This window comes from Hypanus sabinus, chromosome 2, assembly GCF_030144855.1.
Source record: "Hypanus sabinus isolate sHypSab1 chromosome 2, sHypSab1.hap1, whole genome shotgun sequence".
Classification (NCBI taxonomy): domain Eukaryota; kingdom Metazoa; phylum Chordata; class Chondrichthyes; order Myliobatiformes; family Dasyatidae; genus Hypanus; species Hypanus sabinus.
This window is the reverse complement of record NC_082707.1, coordinates 47203214-47224002: the sequence shown is the minus strand read 5'-3', so window position 1 is coordinate 47224002 and position 20789 is coordinate 47203214. Positions and strand designations below refer to the sequence as shown.

General features: G+C 40.5%; 1 long non-coding RNA gene across 3 annotated transcripts in view; it reads left to right on the top strand.

The window, feature by feature from the left end:
- Window positions 1-12577: 12577 nt before the first annotated feature.
- The window catches only part of LOC132378565 (uncharacterized), a 35154-nt gene continuing 26942 nt past the window's right edge, over window positions 12578-20789 (top strand). For 2 of the 3 annotated variants that reach the window (XR_009507108.1, XR_009507112.1), the window contains exons 1-2: window positions 12578-12716; window positions 17411-17496. This is a non-coding gene — a long non-coding RNA (uncharacterized LOC132378565). Of the gene's footprint in view, window positions 12717-16231; window positions 17121-17410; window positions 17497-20789 lie in introns of those variants that run through there. The other variant, XR_009507114.1, reaches the window with a different exon arrangement.

The following is a 20789-nucleotide window of genomic DNA, read 5'->3' as shown; positions in this document are numbered from 1 at the left end:
GGGAAGATGCTTGGGAAACTGAAAGGTCTGAAGGTAGGTAAGTCATCTAGACTAGATGGGCTACACTCCAGGGTTCTGAAAGAGGTAGCTGAAGAGATTGTAGAGGCATTAGTAATGACACTTCAATAATAAATACATTCTGGCATGGTTCCAGAGGTCTGGAAAACTGCAAATGTCACTCCACTCTTCAAGAACAGAGAGATAGAAGAAAGGAAATTATAGGCCAGTTGATCTGACCTCAGTGGTTGGGAAGATGTTGGAGTCAATTATTAAGGATGTAGTTTCAAGTTACTTGGTAGCACATGATAAAGTAGGCCATAGTCAGCATGGTTTCCTTAATGGAAAATCTTGCCTGATAAATCTGTCAGAATTTTTTGAAGAAGTAACAAGAGGATAGAAAAAGGAAAATCAGTGGATGTTGTACTTGGATTTTCAGAAGGCCTTTGACAAAGTGCCACACGTGAGAACTCTAAGATTAGAGAATGTATCTTCAAATGTAACAGTCCGGTCAACTGCATGATAGCATGAGACTGCTCAGCTTACCACACCCACATCAACGGCCTGCTATCAGAGCTCAATGAGCATTCATTTGATCAGCATACCATTCCACTTAGTCCTGGCAGAAGCACAATCACACATTGTACACCCTGCCAACTATTCAGCCACAAAAATTACTTCACCTCGGCACTCACCGAGATTTTCCTGACTTAATACAGAACAAGTTAGAGAATAGCTGGAGAGTCACATACAAACTGAAAGGATCACGTACACTTGCACATCCTAATCCCACAAAAGGGATGATCGGAGACATTACGTGGTGACGATTGGTGAAGCCATGACTGAAATTGTAGACAGTGAATGATTTTTCATATCTAATGCCCCCTTTTGCATCCAAGTTCCCCAACAACTCATGCCCCATCATTTATACACTGTATAAGTGGCAGTTCATTATTTCCTAACTTTCCCTCATCAATAATCATATCCTTACACAATTACTTGTGTCAAATCGTCAGGAAATGCCACAATCTCAGGGAGCACGGGAACATAACGAATAATTTTGTACATGAAGATAGAAATGCTGCACATAATCAGAATCAGATTTAAAATCACTGGCATATGTTGTGAAATGCGTTGTTTTGCAGCAGCAGTACATTACAATACATGATAAGTGTTTGATGGCTCTGGGCCTGTATTCACTGGAATTCAGAAGAATGAGGGAGTGACTTCATTGAAACCTATCGAATATTGAAAGGGCTTGATAGTGTGGATGTGGGGAGTATGTTTCCTATGGTGGGAGTCTAAGGCCAGAGGACACAGCCTCAGAATAGAGCAGCATCCTTTTAGGACAGAGATGAGAAGGAATTTCTTTAGCCAGAGAGTGGTGAATCAGTGGAATTCTTTGGTCGGGGTATAAAGGGATATGGGGAAGAAACTGGAGATTGGGGCTGATAGGAAAATTAGACCAGCCATGATGAAATGGTGGAACAGACTCAATAGACCAAATGGCTTAATTCTGCTCCTATATCTTATGGTCTTATAAATTAAGATACTATTAATTAGCTTTAAAATATATATTAAATATGTAGTGCAAAAAAGAGCAAAAGAAAAAGGAATGATCTGTGAGGTAGTGTACATGGGTTCATTGTCCATTCGGAAATCTAATGGCGGAGGGGAAGAAGCTGTGCCTGAAGTGTTGAGAGTGTCTCTTCAGACTCCTGTACCTTCTCCTTGATGATAGCAGTAAGAAGTAGGCACGTCCTGTGTAATTGGGGTGTGTAATGATGGGTGCCACCTTTCTGAGGCATTGCCTTTTGAAGATACCCTCAGTCCTGGGGAGGATGGTGTTCACGATGCAGCACGCTGAGTTCAAAACAATCTGCAGTTTTTTCTGATCCTGAGCAGTGCCCCGCCCTCCATACCAGACAGTGGTGCAAGAATGCACCAAGTTCCCCAACAACTCATGCCCCATCATTTATACATTGTATAAGTGGCAGTTCATTATTTCCTAACTTTCCCTCATCAATAATCATATCTTTACACAGTTACTTGTGTCAAATTGTGCTAAATTACAAAATTATTCTTGTTATGTTCCCGTGCTCCCTGAGTTTGTGGCATTTCCTGATGATTTGACACAAGTAACTGGGTAAGGATATGATTATTGATGAGGGAAAGTTAGGAAATAATGAACTACCACTTATACAATGTATAAATGATGGGGCATGAGTTGTTGGGGAACTTGGTGCATTCTTGCACCACTGTCTGATATGGAGGGCGGGGAACTGCTCAAATACAAGAGAGCTCTCCACAGTACATCTGTAGAAATTTGCAAGTGACATACCAAGTCTCCTCAAACTCCAAATGAAATATAGCCTCTGTTGTGCCTTCTTTGTAATTATATCAATATATTGGGCTCGGGATAGATCTTCAGAGACACTGGCATCCAGGAAGTTGAAATTGCTCACCCATTCCACTGCTAATCCCTAGAAGAGGACTGGCGTGTGTTCCTTTGACTTCCCCTTCCTGAAGTCCATAATCAATTCCTTGGTCATACTGACACTGAGTGGAACATTGTTGCTGTCACACCACTCAAACAGCTGATCTGCCTCACTCCTGTACGCCTCCTCATCACCATCTGAAAATCTGCCAGTTGTGTCATTGGCAAATTTATAGGTGCGTTTAAGCTGTGCCTAGCCACAGTCTTGAGTGTAGAGAGAGTAGAGCAATGGGCGAAGCACACATTCTTGAGGTGCACCAATATTGATTGTCAGCAAGGAGGAGATGTAATTTCCAATTCGCACTGGCTGTGGTCTCCTGATGGGGAAGTCTCAGATCTCATTGCATCGGGAGGTACAGAGGCTCAGGTTTTGGAGCTTGTTGGTTAGTACTGAGGGTATGATTGTATTGAATGCTGAGCTGTAATCAATGAACAGCAGCCTGATGTAGGCACAGTATTGCTATTGTCCAGGGCTGATTGGGGAGCCAGTCAGATTGCATCTGCTGTAGACCTAATGTGGCGATAGGCAAATTACAGCAGGTCTATGTCATTGCCTAGGCAGAAATTGATTGTGGCCGTGGCTAACCTTTTAAAGCACTTCATCACAGTAGATGTGAGAGCCACTGGGCGATGGTCTTTGAGAAAGCTCACCCTACTTTTCTTTGGTACTGGTATGATTCACACCCTTTTGAAGCAAGTGGGAACCTTCAACTGCAGCAGTGAAAGATTGAAGACGTCCTTGAACATCTCTACCAGTTTTCTGGCACAGATTTTCATTGCCCCACCAGGTGCACCATCAGGGCTTGATACCTCGTGAGGGTTCACCCTCTTCAAAGATATTCTGACGTCAGCCTATGAGACAGAAATCACTTTTGTCACCAGATGCTTCAGGAATTTGCACAGACGTAGTTTAATTCTCTCTTTGAAAATATGCATAAAAGACGTTGAGCTCATCTGGAAGTGAAGCATCACGGCCATTCATGATGTTAGGTTTTGCACTGTAGGAGGTAATGGCTTGCAAACACTGCCAGAGCTGACATGCCTCTGATTCTGCCTCTAACTTTAATCAGAATAGCCTTCCGTTGGTCATACCTGGACTTCTTGTATAGTTCTGGATCACCGGTCTTGAATGCCACAGATCTAGCCTTCAGCAAACTACATATTTCCTGGTTCATCCACAGCTTTTGGTTTGTCTTTTCTGGTATGTTCTCAGAGGCATGCACTCACCCACATAGTTCTTGAAGTCAGTGACAACTGCGGTGTATTCATTCAGAATCAAAGATGAATCCCTAAATATTATCCAGTCCTGTAAGTGCTCCTCTGCCTCCCTTAAGCATAATCTTTATTTATTGATTGAGATACAGAGCTGAATAGGTCCCTTCAGCCTTTAAAGCTGCACTGCCCAGCAACCCCCGATTTAATCCCTGCGTAATTACAGGACAATATATAATGCCCAATTAGCCTACCAACCAGTGAGTTTTTGGCTGTGGGAGGAAACCCATGTGGTCATGGGGAGAATGGATAAACTTCTTACAGGCAGAGGCAGGAATTGAACCTGGATCACTGGTACTGTAGAGCATTGTGTTGACCGTGCCACCCTCCTTGGCCCTCACCATTGATGCTCCGGTCTTCAGTCTCCTCCTGTATGCCAGGAGTCAAAGTAAAGCCTGGTGATGGGACTGGGATGGCACAGCAAGCATTCTTAATGGTGGTATAAGAGTGGTCAAGGGTGTTGGCTCCTCTGGTTCCACAGGTGATACATTGGTGGTAGTTATTCAGAGACTTCTTCAAGCTGGACTGGCTCAGGCAGAATTGTAGGGAGAACTACTGTTAACTTTTCAGGACAATGACATTACATTAAATCCATTTTTCTCTCTCTACACAAATACTGATTGATTTTCCTGCATTTTCTGTTTCCCTTTCAGATTCCCAACATTTGGCATTTTATTTTGTTTTAAGACAAAAAAAAACACTATATTGTCATCAGTTCAGATGCTAGTCGTGCATGGTTTAGAGGACAACACAGAGGGAAGTGTGTCTGCACTTCTAAGGGGCACGGAGACAGGCAAGCATGATGCAAGTGCAAACTTGCCAGATGGCTGAGTATGCACAATTAAATATATACTAAGTGCATTGGGAAGTTCACCAAAAGGTTTGCATCAATGTCAAGGAACAGAGAAGAGTACAGCTTTGTGAGAGCTTTCACACATCTTTTCCATTATGGAAACAGTTGCCAATTATTTTCAGACACATCTGGATCTAGTGTTGATGTTATTACATTCATTGCTGATGTCACTACCTCCAATGCCTCTGACTGCCTGCTGTGAAAACACAAGCTGTTCTCAGGCAAAGCTAGCTAGATGCCAAGGAAGTTCAGACTGCAGTAACCAAGGCGGTGGACTCCTGTATCTAAAGGGCTTCTGAGAACCTCACAGCATTGCAGTGATCTGTGCTCCAACAAGACGCCAGTCATTTCTTTGTGCTCAGTGATAAACTGTCACTTTAGACCAGAAGACACAGGAGTGGAATTAGGCCCTTCGGCCCATTGAGACTGTCCCGTCATTCAGTCATGGTCGACTTATTATCTTTCCAACTCCATTCTCCCAGATTCTCCCTATAACCTTTGAAACCCTTATCAATCAAGAACCTATCAAACTCTGGGTTGAAATATAACCACTGTCTTGGCATCCAGCGTTATCTGTCGCAATGAATTCCGCAGATATGTCACCTTCTGGCTCAAGATATTTAGAGATCTCCAATCTAAAGTAATGTTCTTCCTGAGGCTATGGCCTCTGGTCCTAGACTCCCCTACTAATGGTCATGACTATTCACTCAACACAGTGATAATAAACCTGTTTCTGATTCTACCCAAATGCAAGAATAATCATAAATATGGCTAATATGTTGGGAACACAGAGTGTGACATTATAGCATTTAAGGAATCTTAGCTTAAAGTGCAATGACACAGTTTAATATTCCTGGTAGCAGTGTTTTCAGATGAGACAGAGTATAGAAAAGGAAATGGGCAATGTTCGGTGGAGTCATGAACTTAAGAGGGCATATGTTAGAAGGATCATCAATAGAAACCATGTGGGTAGAGTTACAAAGCAGAAATGGGGGAAAAAAATCACACTTTGGTTACATACTATAGACCCCCAAACATTTCTATACAGAGAAAAGAGCAACATTATGCAGATATTTCTGCCAAATGTCAAAGCACTTGGCAGTTATTGTGAGACTTTAAATATGCCAGTGTAAAAGGTATGGAGGGCACAACATTCTTAAATTTAATTCAGAATACTTTTTAGCCATTATGCAGCCAGTTTAAGAAGAATCAAGTGCAATCCTGCATTTAATTTTAGGGAATGATTTTGCATTTTTGCATTATTGATCATCATTGAAGTAGATCGAGCATTGTTATGAAAAAGGATAAATATAAAATAGGAGTTACTGAGGTGCGCATGCTGTCAATGGTTCCAGACACAAGGGGAAAGGTGCAGTCGTAGCAGAGCCACATGCACCAGCTGCCTGTAGGCTGTGGGCAGAAGAGAAGGAACTATATATAGCTGACTTAGAATGATTTCACTTGCTCAAGGGGTAAACTGTAATCATTGAATATGCATACATCTTCAAATCCAAATACATTAAACATTTTGAAGCTATCGCTGCATCAGTTATTACAAAAGTGTGTCTTGAAGAGATGTCCAGTAGCAATCATGGCTGCATTGCATGGTAGATACCGATAAGGATATCTTTAATAAAAGACAGAGACTCAGTGGAGACTCGGGTGCAATAATTTGCTGAGAACCTTTCCACTTCCTTATTTCAGTGCTGCATTTGAACTCCTTGCACCCTTTGCTCATGTCCCAGGCATGCTGCAGTTTAAGTGGCATGCTTTTAATTTTGTCTAAGAGCAACTGGTTTGTGCAGAGGCCCTCAAAATCAAATAAAAATCTTTTATAATTTTGCCACTTAAAGTTCCTTATCAAACACAAATATAGCCAGAAGAAGAAATCAACCGGTAATAATAGGTAAAGAGTTGATAATCACTTTAAAAGGCCCTTTAGGTATGATGGGTGATTTATTTCTTATGGTGGTCTCTCTCCCTTTTCTGGGTTCTCTTTGTGAGTGTTTACTGAGTGCATGAAGACATCCTCAGCTTTATGACAACCTGCAACCTTCACTCCATAAGTGTATGTACATCATTTTAAAGCTTTCAACCACTTCTATTGTCCAAACATGGACAATGGCCCATACAAACCAGAATCATTGACCCACTGGATCCAGAACAACCTTTGCCATGAAATGGCTAGATAAGCTGATGTGGGAATCAAGCAAAGAACTGCGAAGTAAAACCCATTTTCTATAATTGAATAGATTGTGGAAGGTGATTTATTAAAGAAATCTGAATCACTATAAAAAATAATCCAATCAAGATATATTGGTAATAAATTATATTTGACTGAATTTTGGACATATCCTGGATATAAACAACTGGAAACTTGTAACATTCCTATTTATTAATTTATACAGGCATCTATCAGAATTCTAGGCAATCTGGCTTGGTAGGAGGATAATAAGTATGAATTATTAAATGTGATTAGATATAGTTATTGACGCTGATTTTCATTCTGACATGTACCAATGATATTATAACACCTCAAGCCATATGTTAAGTCATTGTTTAATATCCCATAATACAAAGTTCTCTTTGCATACTATTGGTATATTCAAATATTTGCTTTGTGTTTTGTATTCTGGATAGGCGGTGACCATGTCTCAACACTAAGAAAGATGCATAGTTCAAAAATCAAAGTTCACAGTAAATTTATTATCAAAGTACATAGATGTCACCGCATACAATCCTGATATTAATTTTCTTACCCGCATTCACAGTAAATACAAGAAATAATAGAATGAATGAAAGACAACACCCAACAGGACAAATAACCAATGTGCAAATTACAACAAACTGTACAAAGAAATAATAATAAGTGAATGATAATCATCAGTAAGGGAAAAACACCAGAAATACGCTGAACTAAAAGAGGAAACTGAAAGACTATGGAACATAAACAGGGTATACATTATCCCAATATCGACAACTGGTATCATCCCAAAGGCACTACACAATAGCATTAAACAAGTAGGGCTACACAGTGATATTGATGTAAATGTTGAAAAAGCCACATAAACACCACTAGAATAGTCTGTAAATTCCTAGTAATTGACAGATGAGTGTGTTTGGCTATGCCCATACCTCAGGTTTTACCAGTTTGAGCTGAGAGGAAAAAAAAACAATAATAATAATAAAACACTATGACCAGTCAGGTGTGACAGTGGGAAAGTGTGTATGGAACCGAAGGAGATAGCAGAGGTACTTAAGAAATATGTTGTTTCAGTATTCACTACAGAAAAGGATCTTGGCGATAGTAGGGATGACTTACAGTGGACTGAAAAGCTTGAGCATATAGATATTAAGAAAGAGGATGTGCAGGAACTTTTGGAAAGTATCAGGTTGGATAAGTCACTGGGATCAGATGAGATATACCCCAGGCTACTGTGGGAGGCAAGGAAGGAGATTGCTGAGCCTCTGGCAATGATCTTTGCAACATCAATGGGGACGGGAGAGGTTCCGGAGGATTGGAGGGTTGCGGATATTGTTCCATTATTCAAGAAAGGAAGTAGAGATAGCCCAGGAAAATATAGACCTGTGAGTCTTTCTTCAGTGGTTGGTAAGTGGATGGAGAAGATCCTGAGATGCAGGATTTATGAACACTTGGAGAGGCATTAAATAATTAGGAATCGTCAGCATGGCTTTGTGAAAGGCAGGTCATGCCTTGCGAGCCTGATAGAATTTTTTGAGGATGTGACTAAACACCTTGATGAAGGAAGAGCAGTAAATGTAGTGTATATGGATTCCAGCAAGACATTTGATAAGGTTCCCCATGCAAGGCTTGTTGAGAAAGTAAGGAGGCATGAGATCCAAGGGGACATTGCTTTGTGGATCCAGAACTGGCTTGCCCACAGAAGGCAAAGTGTTGTTGTAGTCGTGTTATATTCTGCATGGAGGTCAGTGGAGTACCTCAGGGATCTGTTCTGGGACCTCTACTCTTTGTGATCTTTATAAATGACCTGGATGAAGAAGTGGAGGGATGGGTTAGTAAATTTGCTGATGACACAAAGTCTGGAGGTGTTGTGGATAGTGTGGAGGGCTGTCAGAGGTTACCGCAGGACATTGATAAGATGCAAAAAAATGGGCTGAGATTTGGCAGATGGAGTTTGTGTGAAGTGCTTCGTTTTGGTAGGTCAAATATGATGAGAGAACATAGTATTAATGGTAAGACCCCTGGCAGTATGGAGGATCAGAGGGATCTTGGGGTCTGAGTCCAGAGAACACTCAAAGCTGTTGCACAGGTTGACTCTGTGGTTAAGAAGGCATATGGTGCATTGGCCTTTGTCAACCGTGGGATTGAGTTTAGGAGCTGAGAAGTAATGTTGCAGCTATATAGGACCCTAGTCAGACCTCACTTGGAGTACTGTGCTCAGTTCTGGTCGCCTCATTATAGGAAGGATGTGGAAACTATAGAAAGGGTGCAGAGGAGATTTACAATGATGTTGCCTGGATTGGGGAGCATGCCTTATGAGAATAAGTTACGTGAACTCACCCTTTTTTCCTTGGACCGATGGAGGATGAGAGATAACCTGATAGAGGTGTATAAGATAATGAGAGGCACTGATCGTGTGGATAGTCAGTGGCTTTTTTCCCCAGGGCTGAAATGGCTAGCATGAGATGGTATAGTTTTAAGGTGCTTGGAAGTAGGTACAGAGGAAATATCAGTGGTATTTTTTTTAATACGCAGAGTGATGAATGCATGGAATGGGCTACCGGCGACAGTGCTGGAGGCAGATACAATAAAGTCTTTTAAGAGACTCTTGTACAGGTATATGGAGCTCAGAAAAATAGAGAGCTATGGGTAACCCTAGGTAATTTCTCAGGTAAGGACATGTTCAGCACAGCTTTGTGGCCTGTATTATGGTGTAGGTTTTCTGTGTTTCTATGTCTTATACTCCAATGCAAAAAGATTAGTGCTACCTAGGACAAAAGGAGGAAGAGGAATAAAAGACATTAAAAATTACACAACAGTCAGATAAAACTTCTAAGAATACGTTTACATCAATGAAAACAGGATTCAGCACCCCACAGGAGCATTTCTGTTAAGTACACACCACGGAACTTAAATGAAAGGACAACATAGAAAACTAAAGAAATTATTGCTACAGAAGTAAAAGTGAGCAAATGGAAGACATCCCCATGATCTGAGCAGACTTGATGTTGACAAGGAAGCATTGAATGCCTGGCTCAGAGCTGGAGACCTCTTCCCAGAATCAGAGGGGTTCCTTGTGACAATACAGGACCAGATGTTCACAAAAAACATATCAAAAGTACATAATAGGAGACAATAAACGCAAGACAAAAGAAGCAGAAAATGCCAAGAGAAACCCAAAATAATGCAACACATTACAGGATCCTGCAGCAGTTTAACTCAATCTGATTACTTACACAGACACAATCAAGTGGCAAACATCATTCACCAAAATCTAGTTTTAAAATACAAACTCATAAAAGATACCATACAAGCCTGATCCAGTATTAGAGTCATTGTCCTACAAATGATATAATCATTGATCCATTATTACAGACAGGACAATTCATAATAACTGTCTGGATACAATACTGCAGGATAAACAAGCAAGATCGGCTTACTTAATAGTTATAGCTATTTCAAACACACACAGCATATGTAAATCAAAAAGAGAAAAACACCAGAAATATGCTGAATTAAAAGAGGAAATCAAAAAAACTATGGAACATTAACAGGGTACATTGTCCCAATAGTAATATCTACAACTGGTATCATCCCAAAATCACTAAGTAATAGCTCTAAACAATTAGGCCTACACAGAAATATTCATGCAAATGTCCAGAAAGACTCAATACTAAACACCACTACAATAATCTGAAGGTGCCTACCAATTAAAAATAAGTGTGCTCAGTTATGCGTACACCTCGGGTTTTTACAGCTTGAGCAGAGAAAGATTAAAGGCCTTCCAAAAATCCAACTACACAACATCAACCAATTCTCCTTTGCCTATCCAGCTTGTTATTTCTTGAAAAAATTCCAACAGATTTGACAGGCAAGATTTTCCCTTGAGGAAATCATGATGACTACGACCCATATTATTATGTGCCTCCAAGTACCCTGAGACTTCATTCTTAATAATCGACTCAAACATCTTCCAAAGTGAATCCCAGTTCTGTATATGGTGTACTTCAATAATAAACTTACTTTGAGTTTTAAATTCTTCACCAATGTCTTATGGTCTTAAGCAAACAGTCATCTACAGCCAGTAGAAAGTATAAGTTGAGTTTACATTGTGAGTTTAATATTTCAATATTAGTTCAAATTAATTTTGCCAGGGACAAGGGCTTTGCCCCAACATTTATAGCCCTGATAAAGCAGAAGTTTACAATCCATAGTTTAATTCAAGTTTAGGTGTATTTTGCCAGTCCATGTTACTCTGTTTACAATCTTTTGTAGTTACAAATGACAACATTTGATTAATCCCTAAATTCCTTTGAATTCTGCTTCTAATCACTAGATTAAGTAAATTAATTAAATCACAGAATAATTAAATGACCTGAAATTTATGGAACAGCACACAAATGCAGTACACTTATTATAGGGGGGGGGGGGGTAGAAATGTTCAATGAGTCAATGAAATAGGCTACCCAACAATCTTATGAAGGAGAATTGGGATTCATTGAATTCAAAAGAAAAGAAAATCCGAAAGCTGAATAAATATTGCTGATGTTATATTACCATCCAAGTTCAGAACTACTTCCTAGGACTTATTACTTGCTGGTCCTAATGTGCACAGTTTGGCTTGGGCAGAAGTGATTAGTAAGAACCATATTTACTATTTTGTAATACAGTTTCTTGTACTAATCTAATTTACAGTGTTGTAGTAACCTGTGTGTTTCATTGGCTGTGTCTGGTGCAGTTCATTGGAGCAAATCTTACTGCCATAGGGCTGTTATTTACAATCTGCTCCTGTGCACACTTCACAGTCTGAATTTACCTGGTTCAGATGTGAGGAATTAACTTGATGGCCTGAACTACTCAGCCAATGGGTTTCTGAACAATGCTGAGCATCTAACAGTACATTAAAAAATCCTTGCCTTAAACCCCTCCTGCAGGTTTTGAAATGTAAGAATATATGAAAAATACCATGAAAAGTAAAGCAAAATACTTAAAATGCTATTCAATTTTTTTTATAATTTGCATTGAATTCTAATGTTGTTATGGGTGTGACAGACAGGCTGATGCTTTAGGTATCCCTCAAAACATTGATGGGTCATCTGTCTCCTTAACCTATTGCCTTCCCTTTGGCAAATGTGATTCCACAATGATATAAAAATAGAATTGTTGAATTTTGATGGAATGGGAGGGACTGGGAATTACCAACAAGAGACCAGAACCATTCATCCCAGTCTAATTTAGGCAGGCTTAGTTAGTTTTCTTTTCATAATGTGTGCAATCTTGCTAATAATGACTAGCTTCCTGAATTCAAGACTGAACTGGAGATAGTAACTGTTAAAACTAATTATGTGAGCTGTTGAATGTGAAGCAATTGAGACTGCACCATCTCCACTCATCAGAATAAAGTGTCATAGTCTAATGATTACCTGATACACTGCATTAAATGCCATTTTATGTGTTCTGGTATTAAAAATACTAGAAGTCATCCATTTAATTCCTGTTAAGCATTTTAATACATTTAACCAATTTTATCTGGTTCTGTTCCACCCAAAGAATCCATTCTAACTTTTATTAGCGTTGGTAAATTCATCTGGGGTTCAAGATCTCAAACGTGTCACCATTTCACTGCGAAATGATAAGCTATTTAAAAGTGGGAGTTCCTGAAAACAGGAAAAAGACAACCAGTCTGATTAAGGATGAGTAATCAAAACAAACAGATGTTCTGCTTCCAAGTAGTTTTTTTTATGAAAGTTTGCAGCCAGATTCCTGTCAGTTCCACAGGGTGTTAATTATGATGGGGGCTGATCAAAAATGGAGACTTTTCACTTCTTACCAATCGTGTCGAGACCCGGGTATTTTCCTGTAAAAGGAAGTGCACGTTAAAACAGCAAGAAAAGGTAAAGCATAAAAATTAGTGAAAACCAAATGTATACAGACACAAAACAGTACAATTTTAATGTTGCATTGAGAGAAGGTATTAACTTTCCAGGTAGTGGTTGAACCTGAGTAGTTCTAATTGTTTTAAGAGATGTTAGTTACATAAACAAGCACCGAAAATTCCATCGCGGTTGCGTAAATTCCTTAGAAGCTTGTGGTCTGCATCACATGAGTGATGGCAAATTAAGAAAGCTAGCGCCGACCTTAAAAGCTGCAGGCACCGCGCTGGAATTGTCTGAATCACCGAGAAGCTTGTGTTTGTAGCGGTTTGTATCCGCGAGTGAGACATCGATGGCTGTCTGTAAAGCTGCAATTCCTGCAGGAAAGGATTGAAGTAGACAGGGGTCCAATTGAGGCCCCTCAGGCATGGAGCCAGCTCCCTCCGGCCCAGCTGTGCCACTGATGGATCTCAGTGCGAGCTGTTAACAGCTGCTGGCTGCCGCAGGAATGGCGTGTTTGCTGTTTGCCTCCGGGGGAAGTGCGGCAATCTTTCATGCGGCAGGGGTGACCCACCGAGCTCCAGAACTACTTTGAATGCTTCACACTTTGCTGCTTGGTTTGTCAGTTTAAATAACAAGAAGGAAGATTGAGTCTCCGAGTAATAATGCTGATGGACAGTAAGGCAGGTTAATTTTAAACAGCAGCCATCAATTCTTAAGAAGTGGCATAAAAGGTCATTGTGGTGGAGAGCCCTCTTTTTGAAAGAAATGTGGATAACTCAATATAGTGGATACACTTTTTACAAAACTGAAGTAAAAATGCTGATAAAATAAAGTGAATAGTTGTAAAAATTTTGCAGGATTTCTGTTTGAACCTACCTTGTTGGGGAGGGGGGTGGACTTTAAACAAGAACATTCTTGTTTTCAGGACATCTTTATATCTTGAGATTTGCCATAGTATTAGCAACTGGACACCTTGTTTAAAATGAGAGGTTCTAAAGATCCGGTGGTTTTTTCCTGCTCTATTTTTCCACGTGTCCATTGAAACACAGTGCAATGTGTTGCTTGTGTCAATTACTGACACAACCTGAGGATGTGGTGTGGGCAGATCCAAGTGTTGCTATGTTTCTGGTACCAACATTGCACACCCACAGCTTGTTAATCCTGACTGTAAGTCTTTGGAAACCGGAGGAGCTGCAGAAAACTTGTGGGGCAAACATACAAGCTCCTTACAGACACTGATGGGAGTTGAACCTGAATCGCTGGTGTTGTAAAGTGTTTGTTAACCACTGTGCTTTTAAGAGTAGCAATTACGGGGGTTTTAAATCGGTGGTAGAAAGGGAGCTCTAAAACAAAAATACTGGGGGGAAAATCTTGGGTCAAGCAGCATTTGTGGAATCAAAAGCAGCAGGTCTCTGCTTTTAGCTGAGATCCTCCATCAGTACTGAGGAAAGAGCAGCTGTGAACTCGGTGGATCTGTGTAGAAGGGGAGCATTTAGTGTGTGCTACCTGAAATTGGAAAATGCATAATTTGAGTTGTAAGATACCCAAATGGAATATGGGATGTTGTTGTTCTTCCAGTTTGTTTGACCCCTTTCATAGTAATGGAGAAGACTGAAGTTGGACAAGTCAGAGTGGGAAGAAGTAAAAATTGCATGCAACGTAAAGCCCAAGGTGGTCCATGTAGACAGACTGCAAGTATTTTGCTAACCAATTTCAAGTCTTGAGAATTACAGACTTGGTGGCCATAGAGCTTGAAGCGTGGCCTCTCGTGCTGGAGTGATTGAGTCCAAGGTTGCTCCAGTAAATATGAGGGTGGTAGAACTAAAATGCAGGGAAAAGAAAGGGCAAGACCACAGAAGGGTCTGGAAATGGGGGTTGGATTTCACAGTATTGCCCTGCTGGACTGGAAATTCATTGTCAACAAGAGACCTGGCTGGAGCTGAGGGGTTCCAACAGATTCTTGGATGAGCTAGGATTGGTGGTGGATCAAAGATGAGTGGCTAGCCAGAGAATTTTAAGATTGGTTATTTTATTTCCTTTTGTTGTGCTCCAAATATTTATTTGCTTTTATGAATGGTATTCTATACTTGCATTAGTTATTATCTATGTAAACATTCTTTAAAAGACACCAGGGTCTGAAAGTGATTTCCAAGTTGGTTGTGGTCAGCTGGAACTAATAAAGTGAATCAAACAGATGGGGAAAATAGACAAGGACTGTTGGGAATAAACCTGCATGAACACTGGAGGAGTGGATTGGGCTTTGACTTGATGACTTCATGATTGCCACCTTTCCTTTGTACATATCGGTGTAATGAGTAAAAGACTGGATACCTGTTGAAACGTGATGAGAGGGGAAAAAATCAAGAAAGTATACTTTTCATGTGGCATATAATGTGCATGAGTGCAATGTGAAAATTGCAGATTTTATTCAAATAACTAAATGCCATTTTGGTAAACTAGTGGAGCAAGATGATTCAAATTTAATCTGCCATTAATTATTTATCTTCAAATTTGACAGGAAAGCTGTATACCTGTATTTTTTCATCCCAGTGGTTAAAGTTCCTGTTTTCCTACTGTGTGTGATTGTTGCTTTGCAAATAGAATTCTGCAACTATCACTTGCAATGGGAATATGAGCAAAACTGTTTAAGCAGCTTTGTAATAAATAAAGGGGGCTAATTTTGTGTAACACAAAATGCTGGAGGAACTCAAAGTCAGGCATGTCAGAAGGTTAATCTAACTTCTGGTATTCTTTTCCTTTCACACTTTCTTCCAATGTCCACTGTCCTCTCCTATTAGATTCCTTCTGCACTTTATTTTTTCCACCTATCACCTCCCAGCTTTTTTCATCTTGCCTTCCCCCCCCCCCCCCCAAAAAAAAAACATCCCCTATTGTCTGCCAGCTGTACTCCTTCTAGCTTCTGCCCCTGTGCTCTCCAATCTTGATGAAGGGGTTGGATAAATTGTTGACTGTTTATCCTGTGTGTGTGTGTGGGGTGAAGAGATGGATGAAGTCAGAAAATGCACAAATCACTCAACTCGTGCTTCCACTGTATTTTAATGAAAAGCACATGGCTGATAGAAAAATTTCCACTTTTTTAGTCATTTTATTTGTAGGACTGAATGTATGCACCCCACCCTCGAATCTGATGTGGGAGCTTGTGTAGGGGTGTTCATAACATGGGGACAGCCTGTAATATGTTAAAGCAATAGATCTGCAGAAGAAACTTTACATTTTGGCAATTGCAAAATGCACCTAGGAAGTTGCTTCTAATGTAGGTTTCCCTCCTTAGTTGAGTTTTGTCACAGATCACAATCCTTTTAATAACTTTTCTACTTTTTTACCCACAAATGTATAAGTATATAACTCAATTATTTCCCAGAGTATTTCTTTTTTCTCTCGAAGCATAAATAATTTGACTATTTAATAAATATAGAATGAATGACAGTATTTGAAAAATCTATTACATTGGTAAACAAAATCAAGACTTCTGTGATTTTATGGAGTTGATGCAAACACATCTATATAGCAAAGTACAAAGAATGGAAATATGACTTGAAACAATGTTCTAGTTTCTATATTCATTCAAAGCTTCATTTATTATCAAAGCACATATTCATATACAACTCTGAAATTTGTATTCTCCAGATCCCCCCCCAAACAAAAAAGGTTATCCTGATCATCAACCCTCCCCTTCCCCTCCACAAAATGGAGCAGGAACATAGACCTCAAAGAAAAACATCTCCCCTCATGCAAAACACTGATAGAACAAGAACCCTCAAACACCCTCCCCTCGCGCATGAAAACGGAACAGGAGTGGGCAATCAAAATGCTCACAGTCCATACATGCAATAGTTCAATCCATAAACACGGAACTACGATACCAGCCTGCAATATCACTAACATTCATTGAAAGAGAGGGACACCACAGGAGTGTAAAGGCCTAGCTGTCTGCCACAGCGAGCCACACAGTGACAGACTGCTCACAGATTACTTCTCCAGCAGCGATCGAAAGGAGGGCAGTTGGTGCTGAGCTCCCACTCACCATTTGCATTTGCCTCAATGTCTCATTCTTCCCTAAAGCTTTAATCGGTGATTAATGGACGCTTCAAATGGCAAAATGGAGTCGAACATCAGCTTACGCCGCATCTCAAAGTTTCTATGCCTTGAGGCCGTCCAAGTGCGCGCTCGCTTCCCGGAATCTTCTCAGAGACAGCAACGCGCTGGATCACTCAAACAATCTCCAAGCTGTAAATCGCGGGCTCTACCAGTCCCAGCTGCACATTTAACGTGAAAACAGTCAAGAGAAATAAAAAAGATAATTTTGTTTGCTATCTGGAAGGTGCTGATCAAGGGAGCATTGTACGCTGGTGCCATCTTGACTGGATAATTCTGGATTAATTATTAATACTGGATGTTAAGGTATAATTATAAATTTTGGTTATACACTGTTATTTTACATGACTGGCCATTTCAAAGTAAATTTATTAAAGTACATATTTGTCACCCTGAGAGTTATTTTTTTGTGGGCGTTCACAGTAAATGAAAATGAAACACAGTAGAATCACAGAAAAACTGCACGCAAAAATACATCCAATGTGCAAAAGACAGACTGAAAGTTATTTAATACTGTAGGCTTTTGCCTTTGGAATATAAATGAAATTTCAGCAGCATGTGGTCTTAGAGATTTTCTTTGCTGGATTTTTTTTCAGGTTAAGAAATTGGCTTGGGCCGAGTGAGTTAGAGAATGATGGGAAAGAACCCTGCTGCTCCATGGTCGTTGCCAGCCACTGGGCCGGTACGTTTGAAGCATTCAAATTGGATTTGTTTCAGGGTAAAGTCCTTCAAAAATTAACTTCTGACTTTTATGGTTGTTTCTCTTTTCTAAAGACCCAGAATGTACTGAACACACCAGCAAAATTTCTTTAAAACTAATAACCATCATGACAAGAATAGAGATAAAACTGGTAATGTGCATTTGCATGGTTGAGTACAATAAGAACTTGTATGTTTTAGTGATTTCTTGGCGCCCTGAGTCTGAAAGTGTGCAGACATGTTAGAGGCATAAAAATATTCAGCACAAACAGACTTTGTCAACCTCATACACACTGATCAAGTTTGTCTACCTCAGATAGCCTGCATTCAGTCCAAATCTCTCTAACTAAGGAATTCCCAGCCATTTTTATACCATTGCCCCTACCATTAATTGAAGGGTCTCTGGATCCCAGATTTGGAACCCCTGCTCTAATCTTTCACCATCTCCATATATCTGTTCAAATATCATTTAGTACTGTAATTGTGCATGTCTCTACAGCTTCCTCTGGCAGTTCATTCTATATGCACACTGTAATCCCATTTTTTAAATCAAAGTCCCCTACTTTTAGACTTCCTTACCCTGGGTAACAATGGCCATCAACCTTGTCTATGCCCTTCATAACTTCTAAAGTCACCCCCAGCCTTCTATTCTCCAGTGGGGAAAAAATCCTCGGCCTATCCTTCTAACTTAAGCTTTCCTGTCCCAGTAACATCTTTGTGAATCTCAGCAGCATTTTCTTTCTAGCACTGGTCTCTCTTAACAACTTATGCAGCTGCCTTTTAACATCCTAACTCTGTGCTCAATGCCCTGACCAATGAAGGCAAACTTGTCAAATGTCTCCTTTACTGCCATGTCTACCTTGCCACTAGCTCTCTTGGTTCTGTAACACTTCTAGGGCCCCACCATGCTTGCCCTATTTTAATTGACCAAAATGCAACACCATGTATTTGTTGGTGTTAAATTACATTTGTCATCATTTGGTCAACCTCCCCAGATCACCTAGATCATGTTGTAATCATGGATAAGCTATTCACTTTTGACTGAGGCCCTCCATGGTTCCGGGTCAACCATGGATGTTGTGTCCCATCTGTCTATGTGATACACAAGTCCAGACAGTACGATAAGGAGAGCAAGCTGTTGCCCATGTAGCAGGCTTCCCCTCTCTGTGCAGCTGATGAATCTAAATGAATGGCAGAGACCCATAGAGATGGTCGACAGCAGCATCACAGGAGTTGCCAGCCAGTATGGAAGTCAATGCCTTGGGTACTCCTGCTTTGGATTTACTCCCAAAGTCTTCACTTTGAGTGGGTATAGCTGCAAAGTAGCAGAGCTTTAGGATTAGAACTTTCCTTCTAGATGAGCTGCCAATCATGGCTGATTGGCCCCATTTGTCTGAAGTGACTGGTTTTAAGGTGCCAATAACCTACATTTGCTCCTTCTCCTGTCGGTAGAAACTGTTCTGCCAGGCTTAGCAGCTAAGCCACACATGAAAGCCAGAAGTTGAACTTGCTTGTCAGAGGCTGTTTGAGATGGACAGCATTGGGACTATTTAATAGGTGATGGGAACTGATCCCCATTACCACCCCTGGCTATAACAACCTTAAGGAACCTACTACAGTAACTACAATTTCAACTACATCACCGATTTTTGTGCCATGTACAAATTCACTGACAATTTAAACACAGTTGTTCAAATTGCTTAACATAGATGACAAAAAACAGTGGAATGAGCACTGATCTTTGTGGCTGCAGGCTTTCAATCTCAACTGGCCCTCCACTACAAGCTGCTGACTCCTTCCACCAAGCCAATTTCATGAATCTTTTGACCTTGTCAAAGAAAGTTGTTTGCATCATGCAGTTCGACCAGACATAAGGGTGACTTTGCTTCTGGAGAGTCGTCACTGTTGAATGGTTCTCCTTCAGTCCTGAATATTATCTCCACTCCCAGTGGATTTTATTTTGAAGGCATATTGCAACTTTGCATTGCCATCGTGCTCAGCATCAGTGCTCTAGTTTCTGTGTTAACCATATTGGGTTGGACACAAAGTTTCCTAACGCCAGCATTAGATTCCCATCCCTCTATTCCTAGCTTTCATTGGTGATTACCAGGTGAAAGAAGATTTGAGGATATGCTGAAAACTTCTTTGAAGTTCAATATCCCTATCAATTTCTGTGAATCTCTGGCCTTTGACCTTGCTAGGTAGAAAAGGAGCATTCAGAATGGTGTAAGAATTCTCTGCCATGCTTTGGAAGTGCACAGCCTAAGTGGTAAAAGAAGCCTATTAAGTCAAGTTACCTACCCTGTGTCTCACACACCAGCAATCTCCTCCATTATCTGTCCAGATGGGTGAGGGGGGTATATCTGTGATTTTTTTCCCCATCTTTTCTTTCTTTCCTTGACTTATAAAACTGTAGAAAATGAAAATAAACCTGCCGATGCTAGAAAAAAAACATAAAATGTTGAAGAAGCTGAGCTGGTCAGGCAACATCTGTGAAATGAGAAATCATTCAACTTGGTGATCTTTGATACGGAGATGGTCTCAGGTAGCAATATGGAAGCAAGAGCTCTGGAATTAATAAAGGTAGATGCTCTAATGGAAAAATATTTTTCAACCTTTCTTATAAGAGCTCCTTAAGGTTGTCATAGCTGGGGGGGGGGGGTGTTGTGAGGGAGTAGTGGGGATGTTCCTAATGGCATGCATCTCAAATAACCACCAACAACAAAGTCCCAGCTCCTGGCCTTCATTAGCTACTAAGGTCAGTGGAACTGTTTCTACTGATAGGAGAAATGGCAAAGGTGAATTACTGTCACCTTAAAACCAATCGTGATCTACTCAGGAGAAGGAAAATTCTGATCTCAAACCTCTATTGCCTTCTTGCTATACCCACTCATGGGAAAAGCTTTGGGTGTAAGCCCTGAGGAATATTCTGGAGCTGGAGTCCGTAAGGTAGTCCTACACTGACTGATAACTCCTGTGACACTGCTGGTGCTAAACTGTACCAGCCTCTGCCGTTCCTTTGGATTCATCAGCTGTGTGGAGAAGGTGGGCCCACTGCATGGAAAACACCTTGCCCATATCATGCTGCCCTGACTTGAGTATCACGTAGATAGCTAGGATACAATATCTACGGTCAACCCGAATCAGAGGAAGGCCTCAGTAACATTCAAATATCTGTACATTATCATGGTTCCCCGACACCCTTTGTGCCTGCGTAGCTTGTGCAGCGTGTAGCTGTGGAAGAAATTCAGCAGTTATTATCCCTAGCTTATTGAC